This window comes from Adiantum capillus-veneris, chromosome 27, assembly GCF_014529385.1.
Source record: "Adiantum capillus-veneris isolate H3 chromosome 27, ASM1452938v2, whole genome shotgun sequence".
Lineage (NCBI taxonomy): Eukaryota > Viridiplantae > Streptophyta > Polypodiopsida > Polypodiales > Pteridaceae > Adiantum > Adiantum capillus-veneris.
In genome coordinates this window covers 135,180,052-135,190,649 of record NC_140957.1, presented here as the reverse complement: position 1 = coordinate 135,190,649, position 10,598 = coordinate 135,180,052, and positions in this window count along the sequence as shown.

Here is a 10,598-nt window from a genome sequence, read left to right as displayed (position 1 = left end):
TTGGTGATTCTCAACTTGATGACATCAATTTGATCAGGCCTTCTACGTTTCAAGGTGGTACAGAAGTTCCCGTGAAGGTTGCAAACAACTCTAAAAGATGAATTTGCTTTTGAAGTGACACTTGTGGGATGATGAGTGCGACACAATGAAATAAAGGACGTTGAGAGGAGGCACCTCACTTTTGTATGTATGCTGGAATGTTCACTAGCATGGGAGGCATTGAAGAGAGAGCGAAGAGAGCGTGAGAAGAGAACAGTGCCTTCCCTAGCTCCCATGCATTATGGGTGTGTGTATGTACAAGGGTGCTAAGAGAGAAGTCAATTGCGAGGCCCATATTGTGTGTGTGAACGGGAGTCTGAAGAGGTCTTTGTAGAAAAATAAAGTGTTTTAATATAGTTTTTTTTAATTTTGACGAGTGGTGGATGAGCATCTCTAGAAACAGCGTGAAGAGAGGGCACAACGCTGTGGCTACAAGAGAAGTCGTCTCTCTCGTCAGAGAGAGCATGCTAAGGGATGAGCCACCACGGAGCGGATTGTGAGGGGGCTGCCAAGAGAACAAAGTGGAGAGAGGGTGGCAAGCGAGAGAGGGGTATGTCAATTGGTAGTAAGGGATTGGATTTGCGACACTGAGAGAATCAGGGTAGGCAGCTTTGCAAAGTAATGGAGAATGGGTTTGTCTGAAGAGCAAGATCATGCGAGGCAGAGCGAGAAAGGAGGCCGTTTTGGTTGCCAATGGGAGCATGAGGGAGTGCAAAATATGTTGAATGGGCTTGCTGACAGAGCAACATAGAGAGTGTGAAGGGCCATGCATCCTCCCATGATGAGAGAGCGTTGCCTTGTGTGCAGCATTAGGGAGAGCAAGTTTCCTGGCTAGAAATATCGAGAGGAGGGGACTTGCTAGAGGAGAAACATGGTCGAGAGGGGGTCACAATAAGATGAGGGATTCCCTCTATGTGAGTGTGTGCTCCATTGCAAAGACAGTGGGAGTAGGGGGGCGGCTTGTTGTAGTGCTTCCTTGAGTGTGAGAGAGGAAAAGGTTGGCATGCATGCCAAACGTACAGGATGAAACGGGGAGAGAATGATAGAGGGCTGCCCTCTCCTACGATGAAGGAGAGAGAGAGAGAAGCTCTCAATGTTCAATTGAGAGAGAGAGAGAAGGCTTTTCTCATAGCACAATCGAAAGGGAATCAAGAGAAGTGAATCCAAAAAGAGAGAGAGAGAAAGTAGTTTGATTGACACATGTGTATATGTGTGTATGTATGGATGCCTTAAATCCACAAGGGGGAGACCCCATAAGCAACAAAAGAGAGAAGAGAGAGAAGATCTCCTCCTCTGTAGAATTGTAGGAGGGTAGGAGGGAGAAGAGATTAAAACCCTCTCCCGACGGCTGGCCCAAGGATTGATGCGATGATGGAAAAATTGAAACTATGGATAAGTTTCTCTTTCTCTCCTATTTCTCATCAACTTTGATGTAAACTTGACATGATTAAAAAAACACTGAAATAAACACATTATGATGTTTCTCTCTCTCTCTCTCTCTCTCTCTCTCTCTCTCTCTCTCTCTCTCTCTCTCTCTCTCTCTCTCTCTCTCTCTCTCTCTCTCTCTCTCTCTCTCTCAAGTTGGTACTAAACACATAAGTGTCTTCATAATTGTCTTTTCAAATATTCACAAGTATATGCAGCCCGAGATTGTGTGGCTTTGAGGGAGAGTGGTTGATACATACTTTGGGTCGATGATTTAGTCGCACCTACATCTTTTAGATTCCTTGCTTTTGGGGGTGAGCATGGTAGATAGCTTGAGCTCTTTGGTCTTCGTTAGGTTTTTCTTGGTCTTGGGTTTGCTCCATGGCCCAGTCCTAGAAAAATATCTATCATGTGTAGAGAGAGTGTGAGCACAAAGAGAGATAAGGAGAGTGCATGGGTGAGAGAGCGTGTGTGTGTGTAGAGAGAGAGAGAGAGATGTGATTTTAATGTAACTTTATTAAATAATATTAGTTTAATAAAAAGTGGATTCTTGCAAAATAGACATAAATAGAAGATTTGCAGCCATTCTTTTTTTAAAAACCAAACACCTCTCCTTTCTTATTCCTCATACACTACATCTTCCTTTCAATACTCTTTACCCGAAGGAGGCTCAAGGCACACAAAAGAGAGTGTGTTACTTAGTGTGCAATGGAAAGATAGATAGCCCTAGAGTGACGGGCATATATACAATGCACGGGGGGAAAAACCTCCTAAAGAGGGAAAAAATGCCCCGGCGGTCCTAGTGTGTTCACACACATCACTACCACATGTATATGGTAACAAATCCCCCTTGGAGTGATGCGGTGAACGAGAGCTGGCACATGAGTAAAGGGAAGTGCCATGCCCTGAGGACAGGATCAGTCCACAAAGAGGAGTAAGCCCAAAGCTTTGCGGAAAGCTTCAAGCTTCTCACGAGACAATGCCTTTGTGAAAAGATCTGCAAGGTTGTCCTGTGTTGGCACATAAACCAAGCTGATCTCTCCTGCTGAGAGCCTCTCCCTGACATAGTGGTAATGCACCTCAATGTGCTTTGTGCGAGCATTAAAAACTGGGTTCCTCGCAACTGCCAATGCGCTCTGACTGTCAGTGTCATGTCCAACACCCAAATCAGCCATAAGGCGTCTGAGCCATACACACTCAACCGTAGTTGTGAAGACTGCCCTGTACTCAGCCTCACAACTCAAAGTGGCCACAGTAGGTTTCTTCTTGCTCAACCATGATATACATGAGCTGCCAAGCATGAAACAAAAACCACTTGTGGACACTCGCGTGTCAAAACAACCAGCCCAATCTGAGTCTGAAAAAGCATGTAAGTCTGGCGGCAATGATCCCCCCTTGGGATAAAACAAGCCAAGATGTAAAGTGCCACTAAGGTAGCGGAAAATCCTCTTGACAGCCTGCCAATGCTTAGACCCTGGGCTATGCATAAATATGCTGACCTGTAAGACTGCAAACTGAATATCCGGCCTCGTGTTGCATACATAAATGAGGCAGCCAACAGTAGTTTGGTAAAGAGTGACATCAGCAGGATCACCAGCATCATGTAGACTCAACTTCAAACCTGTTTCCATGGGAGTGGTAATAGGTTTGCAATCCTCAATTCCAAGCTTACATAGCAATGTCTCTATGTAACTTTTCTGACACAAGGCAATACCACCATCACGCTACTTAAACTGTATACCCAAATAATGATGCAACAGCCCCAAATCTTTCATCTTGAAAGTAGCATTCAAATTAGCCTTAAATTCAGCAATATGTCTCTCAGTTGGTCCAGTGATCATCAAATCATCAACATAAAGAACCACAATGAGAAGTACATCACCCTCATGCTTTACATACAATGTGCTTTCTGTTGGACTGTTACGAAATCCTTGTTTGACCAAAAGAGTGTCAGCTTTCTCATACCAAGCACGAGGAGATTGCTTCAACCCATACAAAGCCTTGTTACATTTGCACACTTTTTCCTCTTGTCCTTTTATGAAAAAACCGCGAGGCTGCGTTACATAAACTTCCTCAAATATGTCACCATTCAAGAAAGCAGTAACAATGTCTAATTGATGTACATCCCAACCAAAATGAGCTGCCAATGCACATAGAAAACGCACAGTAGTCATACGACAAGTGGGAGCAAAAGTCTCTTCATAATCTATGCCTTTTTGCTGTGCATAACCCTTTGCAACAAGTCGAGCCTTATGGCAATCGATCTCACCATCCGGCTTGCATTTCAACTTGTAAACCCACTTCGTACCAATGGCCTTTTTGCCAGGAGGCAAATCACATAAAGTCCATGTGTCATTCTCTATAAGTGCATCATATTCTGATTGCATGGCAGCCATCCAATTTTCTGAATTTTTTGCTTCATTAAAAGTCAGAGGCTCCTCAACATCATGTAAGCTAGACACAGCCAAAGCATAACAATCTGATGCATAATATGCATGCCAAGAGCCTGAACGAGTACGACTAGACAAAGATGCATCCAATTTACTGTCACGCAAAGTGTGCACCAGCCATTTTGGCATACCTCTAGCCTGCTCATTTTCAGCCCTTTCCTCATCAAGTACATCATGTACATCTGCATCAGTAATAGGCTGATCTAAAACATTTTCAGAAACCCCCATAGGCTGTACATTTGCCTCATTGGAACTTAAATTCGTATTTCCACCACTGAAAAGAGGCAACAAAGTGTCATAAATGTCCTGTGAGCTTACATTACTCTCTCTAGTACATGACAGCAAGGGCTGAACAGAATCTTCCACAAACACTACATCCCGAGAAACCAGAATATGTTTTGTTTGCGGATGATACAACCTGTAACCTTTGCTTTCAGCACTATAACAAAAAAAAATGCATTTGACAGCCTTATCATCCAATTTTCTGCGCTGCACTTGTGGCACCAAAGCATATGCCAAACAGCCAAAAACACACATGTGCTCAATAGAAGGCTTTCTATCATGCCATGCTTCATATGGAGTAATAGATTGCAAAGCTTTCATAGGACACCTGTTAAGTACATAAGTGGCACACATGATGGCCTCAAGCCAAAAAGAATGCGGTAAGGCTTGACTTTTGACCATACATCATGCCATTTCCGTTAGTGACCTGTTTTTCCTCTCAGCAACACCATTTTGCTGAGGTGTATAAGGCACTGTACATTGGTGTTTTATCCCACGACTAGCCAGAAATGCATTAAATTCATGAGACATATACTCCCCCCCTCGATCGGAACGGAGGGTGCCCATAGTACATTTCGAGACATTTTCAGCCATAGCGAGAAATTGTTTGAAGCACATAAAAACTTCGGACTTCACTTTAAGCGGAAATACCCATGCATGTCTGGAGTAGTCATCAATGAAAGTCACGAAGTATAGGTAATTGCCCAAGGATGGAGTTTGCATGGGCACACAAACATCACTATGCACAAGCTGCAACCTGCATGTGGCCCGAACTGAACCATCCTTTGGAAATTTAGAACACTGTATCTTACCCAAAATACAGCCTTCACAAACATGTTTGACAGGTGCTTCAAGAGGCGGCAAAGAAGCAACCATATCAGATTTCTGCAAACGCGGCAAACTGGAAAAATTCAGATGACCAAAACGTGCATGCCAAAGTTTTGCATCTGAAATAGCTCTTGAATCTGCAACAGCATTTGCAAAATTTTGACCACACTTGTCATACAAAGTGAGCTTATACAACCCACGGCATAAAAGCCCAGATGCAACGATTTCATCACCAAAACTGAGATCATGAACTGTACATCTGTCATCCACAAATTTGACTACAAGTCCAAGTCTAGCAAGTGTGGATACAGACAAGAGATTCTTCTTGATCCCAGGTACATAAAGTGCATCAACAAGGGTGAAGGAACTGCCATTAGCAGCAGTGAGCACAATCTTTCCAACTCCCTGAACAGGATAAGAGGCGTTGTTGGCACAAGTGACTGAATTCCCATGAGGGACAGACTCAAGAGAGGTAAACAATTCACAATGTGAGGTAATGTGCTTTGTAGCATCACTGTCGAAATACCACACATGTGAATCTGCAGCAACAACTGACAAGCATGCATCATGGACAGCAGGATTGTAAGTGCACTCTACGTTAAAAGCCCATTCTGCATCAACATCAGCAACACAGTCTCTTTTCACAGAAGACTCAACAATGGCTGCATTTGTAGTGGAACCAGCATTTGCAGTGGAACCACCCTCTTTCTTCTTAGCCTCTTTGGCCTTCAACTTAGGACACGACTTGATCAAGTGATCATTGGCTTTACAATAATGGCAACGCATCTTCTTTTTGCCCTTATCACCAGAATTGCCAGACGAAGTACTGCCAGCAGAAGCATTAGGAACATAATTTTTGCCACTCGCAGCAGAACCATAAGAAGTGGCTGCATTACTGTTACCACCCTTTCTTTGAGAAGCAATAAAAGGCTATTCAACTGCACGCTGCCTAGTCCTATTTTTTTTGGAAAGTGACTCTTGCAATAGCAATGTGCATAATGCATCAAACTTGACAACTTCAGGATTTCCTTGGGTCATAAGTCTCCAAGTACTAGCAAAAGTCTGGTAGGAATCTGGTAAGGCATCAAGAACAGTCTGCACAAGGGAACTGTCTGAAATGACTTCACCTGTAGAAATAAGCTGCTCATTGATATCCTTGACACTAGCAAGGAAAGTGTCCATATCATCTTCCTCATGCATAATCTTCGACTCCAGCTCTTTACGCAGCAAAGCAATTTTAGCCTCATTGCGGCTTGCATAAAGACCTGCTAGAATATCCCAAGCCTGTTTTGCAAATTTTGTTGAACGGATGTGAGGAACAATGGTGCGCTTCACAGACAACGCAATCAATGCATGAGCCTGCGCATCCTTAACATCCCAACGAGCTTGTTCTGCCGTAGGCAAAACAACTCTAACAGCTGCAATCCTTGCAGCAAGACTTGCAACATCCTCAGAACCAGGACATACATCAATGCCCTGCACAATGTTCCAGACACCCTTTGACACAAGAACATGTTGCATCATATAAGCCCACATAGAGTATTTGTCCCCATCCAACCTGTCCTCAGCAGCAAACTTCTTGAACACATCTGTGTTGTTGTTGTCAGCCATGGTAAATGCTGCACCTGATGTGAAAACTGCCCGAAAATAGGAGAAACGGAGCGGGAACAACCTATGCTATATAGCACAAACCGTAGAAGATTATAAGGCACCTGTTATGCAGAAAACGACAATGACAGAAATTCTGCACAAAATGACGAAATAGCTTGTGCAGTACTGCATGTAGTAGTGGAAACGGAGGCCGAAATGAGCCCAAATCAAAATTGTGAGCCGACCAACCTCTTCGAGCCCACCCAAAATATTTGTCGACCTGCGAACGCTTGCCAAAGCTCACTGAAATCGGAGAAAGTGAGCAGGCGTGTGCTAGAGCAGCAACTGGCGACTAAGCCCGGGAGGACGTGACCTGCTCTGATACCAATTGTTGGAATTAGGGTTGCAAAGAAACACAGCTTGGAGAAGACGAAGGAAGCTCAAGGCACACAAAAGAGAGTGTGTTACTTAGTGTGCAATGGAAAGATAGATAGCCCTAGAGTGATGGGCGTATATACAATGCACGGGGGAAAAAACCTCCTAAAGAGGGAAAAAATGCCCCGGCGGTCCTAGTGTGTTCACACACATCACTACCACATGTATATGGTAACAATGAGGAAAACACAACCCTTCTAGTATGATACAATGATGTAATGATCATGGCTATTTTAGACAGTGGAGCAAGCATTGCCATAGCAACCAAAGCCGTCTGGGAAGCTTGGGGAAAGCCAACAATCAAGCAAACAAGAATGGAACTGCAATTGGTAGATGGACATATAGAGAAATCAATGGGTATACTAGAGAATGTGATAGTCAACTCCTGTGGATTGACTACCATCACACTTTTTTCATTGTAGACTTTGGGAAGAAACTCAATTATGAAATCATCTTGGGAAGACCGTTCATGAGACAGATACAATTAATCCAAGATTGGGGCAATCATTATTTCTGCCTGAAACAAGTAGGGACAATCACTCGAATGAACTTGAAGGACCATTCTTACAAGGATGTCTTGAGGACACCAATACAGGAATTGGACTTGGAGACCTGTGCAAAGACTAAACTGCCATCATGGATACATAAAAACACTCCAATTTGGATGTGTGGGACTTCTCAATCAGGTAGTTTACGAAGGGAAGACTGCATTTTAGACAAAGAAACAAATGATGAAAATTACATACCAGAACCATTCCCTGAAATTTGTTTGAACCGTTTGAATGGACTGAGATCTTGGCCACAATGGATGTATGTGTTAATGAATCTACACCTACACACTTTTGTGTTGAAGAAGGCTATGGTATAGTCCCAATGTATTCCTAATGGATTCAAAAAAATTAAAAGGTGCTCCTAATTCAAAGATTTCACTCACAAAAAAAAAACATGCATTGATCTATAGCACGTAACGACGGGCAATGAGGAAGCACATAGATTTGCAACATTGAGAGAGAGAGAGAGAGAGAGAGAGAGAGAGAGAGAGAGAGAGAGAGAGAGAGAGAGAGAGAGAGAAACGCTAAAGAGAACTTAGAAGAAAATGCTAAAGGAAAAGTGAAAGAGCAGAGAAACACCTATTTATATGGACACAATGGCTTGCAAAAGAACAGTTAGAAAATCCACATGTCACTGTTTACCATGGACCATTCAAAAGTGCACACGGTTCCAAGTAGAAGTTCAGATGTTGCCGAAGGAAGCTCAAGAACTTGTCAAAGAAGAGGCAGTCAGGCCACTTTGGGAGAAAATTGGCCTCAAAGACTACATAGAGTTGGATCCCTACGGTGTGGACTACAAGAGGTCTTATGAGCTCTTACACAGCATCACAGAAGAAGGAAGGGAAACCATTTCAGACTTGAATGACTCTCTGATCGTGGTAAACGTCATAGAAGATCAGGTTGCAGAAGCCGTAAAGCTACAAAAAGACGGAAAACCCATGAGGGACAGATAATTTCCCACATCCGCCATCTTCACCAGTAGGTCAGCCTCTTTCTCCGATCTAAAGCAAAGTGAGATAGAGTGAGCACTTTGGCTCTATCATCAACACTTTCATTTCACTGCTAAAAGACCTCCCAGGTACACAGTTCCAAATCATGTTGTGGATTCCACTTTCACACAGACCTCAACAAAGAAAGAAGGAGTGACATAAGTGAATCACGCCCGATATATTTATACAACTCTCACTCATGTGAAAAATCCAAAGAACGTCACTTTCTTGGGAGCTCTAGAAGTGCTAACATGGATCGCTTACCATGCTATAGGCCAGGCAGAGCATCTACCGCCTGCCCTAGAGCAGAATTTATGGCTACTCCGCAATGCTACTGATGAAGAAGAAGTGCAAACAAGAGCTCCACCAGTGGCGCCAAGAGTAAGGACAAGATTATTCAATGTCCCCAACCAAGAAATTGCTACTTCATCAAAGGCTGCAGAAAAGCAACAAAGAGGAAGAAGAAAAGAGCGAGGAGGAAACTCCTCTCGAAAGGAAAAAGAGAGAAAAAAGAAAATCTAAAGTAGATGATGCAAAACCTACAAAGCATCCAAGACCTGCAGTAGCAGCAAAGGAACCATCCCAAAAATCAGCAAGAGTGGAAAGAGAGAGGTGGCTTTTGAGCTTGAGACTAGACTTAAAGGGGAATTTAATGGGAAATGGAAACCATCTCCTTAGAGGTACAAAATTCAAGCCAAACACCCCATGTAAGACATGAAGGACAATCCTATGGCTGGCTTAGAACATCTCTATCAACAAGAAGAACGTCAACGAGGGTAGGCCAAGGCACAAGAAAAAAGAATACACCGCCTAGAGAGGACTCACCAAGAGAACAAGTAAACACTAATGAAGAGGTTCCACACTTAACTCCTCCAAGAGGGAAACCACAACCAGAGGAGACAATTCCCATTGCTAGCAATATAGAAAAAGAATCCGAATCGCCCAGAGAAACTACAAATGAGCAAGTGGATGAACCAGCCATCCGAACAGAGACTCCAAGCACACAAGAAAACCAACCAAATGAGCCAATCACAATCGAGACTCATGACACATCAACAGATCAACCTGAAGCGAGCAACTTAAGAAAGCTGGAGAGTCTGGAATACATAGATGAGTATGCCCAGTATGCACATGATGTGGTAGACAAAATGAGAGACGAGATCTACGCTCACCACCAATAGCTCCACAATTTGTATCAGTGACTGCGACACTCAAATGAAAGGCTCAACATGGCCAACATTTGTAATGAATTATACAAAGAAGCCATGGAATTCAAAGAGAAGGAACTAGCTGATTTAACCACAGCGGACTTGGAAGCTCTTCAAATAAGTAATCAACAACAAGAGCATCAGTTCAAAGAGGCCACCTTTTCTTTATAAGAGTCACCTTTCACAATAAGCTGACTATAGATTCAGTTAAATATTTCAAATACTCAGTTCCAGCACAGTCAGAAGCTTGATACCAAGAGCAAAATACATTGCTAAATCAACTCAAGGACAACCCTACCATCGCCACACTATAGGGCACAGATAAGGCATATAAAGCGAGGGAACAGAAGGCTAAAGACCTTGAGATGGAGCTAAAGCTAGAGCAAATGCAAAGAAGAGAACTCTCCATCGGGTTTATGCAATGGGAGGAAATATATCAAAAAGATATTGACCAACTTAAAGCGGAATTGAGCAAAGAACAAGAGGCTTCCATGGCACATGCAACCACACCATGGGAAGAACCAATACATTCCACATTGGGAGGTAAAGACACCCTATAGTTTATGAAATTTGAAGCAACTACCATCAAAGAGTCCATTCTCAAAGCTGATAATTTTCATGATGAAGCGGGACCCTCAGCTCAATCAAAAAGCTTAATTGTTGAGGAAGAAGCGGCATTAAAGAAGAAAGTGGAAGGGGAGACAGAGACAATCTGGAAAGAAGCCATGTAGTGGGAAGAGCAGATACTTCACTCCATCAATGTCAACCTCCTCACATCGTCCACTATCAATGAGGCATGGC